This window comes from Cynoglossus semilaevis, chromosome 14 (genome assembly GCF_000523025.1).
Source record: "Cynoglossus semilaevis isolate Cse_v1.0 chromosome 14, Cse_v1.0, whole genome shotgun sequence".
Taxonomy (NCBI): Eukaryota; Metazoa; Chordata; class Actinopteri; order Pleuronectiformes; family Cynoglossidae; genus Cynoglossus; species Cynoglossus semilaevis.
The window spans coordinates 28,442,540-28,444,674 of NC_024320.1; positions in this window are offsets into that span (position 1 = coordinate 28,442,540).

The window sequence follows — 2,135 nt, forward strand, 5'->3', positions numbered from 1 at the left end:
GAACTTTCTCACTGACAAAAAAAAAAATCTAAATCGGCTTAAGAATTACTGATCCCCCTGGGGGGCAGCTGATGTCATTACATTTTTCACCACAAACCCAGTCTGTTGTTCATCAGAAGCACTTTACTGTCACTCCTCCTCCTCCTCCTCCTCCTCCTCCTCCTTCTCCTCCTCGTGTGTGTGTGTGTGTGCGTTAAATGCTCCGTGTTGAGAGGAAGTTACATTTGTGATCAATTAACAAACCAGTGTTTTCTTCATTTTCCCTTTCGTTCCAGAGAATCGTTCGACGCTCGTAGATGGACCGGGACTATTTTCAGCTCCGTGTTAAAAAAAACAAAAACAAATGAGGAAGAAGATTTTTATTTTTTATTTTTCTTAATCGTCATCCATCACTGTAGTGACCCTGAGTGACCGCCGCTGACCAGGGTGCTGAACCCCCCCCTCCCCCCCTGTCCATGGTGCTGCTCTTTAACCTTTTATCTCTATTACAGCAATTTGTGTCACATTTACGGCTGAGAAATGCTTTAAAAATAGGACGACAGAAATTAGCATAATCTGGTGAGATACCTGTAAGAATCGTTATCGGTTTTAACTCCGATAATGAAAACCCGATAAGAGAAGGTTTCGTCAAATGAGGTGTGCCCTAAAAATAGTTTCGGGGGGGAAAAAAATGTGCCCTAAAAATAGTTTCGGGGGAAAAAAAATGGGCTGTATATGAAAGAGAAAGCCACTAGATGGCAGCATTGCAGCTCATTTTAGTCATCTATATTAACAATCAGTGGATTGTATGGAGGATGCTGATGTCAGGAACATACGACCAGGCAAAAAATTAAGGGGCGAGGCCGGTGTATCGGTATCGGATGATATCGGAATTAAGTGACAGTATCGGCATGTCAGATATCGGCAAAAACTTAATATCGGACATCCATGTTTATTATTAAAAAATAAAGTTTAAGTTTAGGTTTAATGTAAAACCAGATTAATGCTAATATTTAGGTCGTTCCATTAGCTTAGCCACGTAGCTACGTTATTTGTGTTATGTGCGGCTGTAAGACGACAGAGTGACACTTAAACCAGAGAGTCACATGACCCCTCCCCCACGTCACCTCCAACTCCCCGCCCAGCAGAGACAAGTCCGTGCACACACACACACACACACACACACACACACACACACTCATCATCCTCTGTTTTGATCAGACAGAATCATTTCCTCCTTATGAGCCGTTTCTTCTTCCCATTGATTTATGAGTTTGTGCTGTTGCCTCCGGGGGCAGATGAACAGATGGTGACTGAACATTTTTCTTTTGTTTGTGGCACCAAAGCACTTAAAAAAAAAAATCCGTTTTCATGTGTCGTCTGGCGTCCAACGATGACGGGTTACAGAGAAAACGACGATCAGGATCTGAATCTCATCAACGTAACACGTTTTCAACAATGGGTTAATTTTTTTTTTTTTTTTTACAAATTCTATAACATTACATTAAGAATAAATTATATTAAATTACATGTTTGTTTAAGGGCGGGTGTAAAAGGTGAAATGTTTCAGCAGGTGGCGTCATTTTGGCCATAAACATCAGTAAAAGTATCGATGGATTCAGTTTGAAAAATTAAAAAAGACAAATAAAGAACTTTAACAACAAAAAAAAAGGTGTTTTACTGAGGATGGAGGTCAAAAGTAATTAAACCAATCAGAATGATTCAACATGAATGGACCAGAACCAGAGCCAGGAGGAGGTGACGATGGTTCTCTTTGTGATCTTTACTGACACCAGCAGGTGTCAGTAAAGATCACTGATGGTTCCACACCGGTGCCTGGAACTATTTTTGTTACCTGTTGTTGACAAATATTTCTGCATTAAAAAAAAGTATTATGTTGTGTTTGCCCCCAGGAATCTGCCCCTCTGCCATTACAACAACCCCACCCTGGGTGTTTACACCAACAGACAACCACCAGCACTGACTGTGGATCAGTTTACAGTACAATAGCACCACCCGCAGGTGTGCGTTGTTACAGTACTAGTACTGCGATCGGAGGTTAGGCGTAGTCAAAAACACGTGACCTGAGACTGCACCACCACCAGTCAGTCAGTCAGTCAGTTAGTCAGTCAATCAGACAGTCAGTCATACAGTCA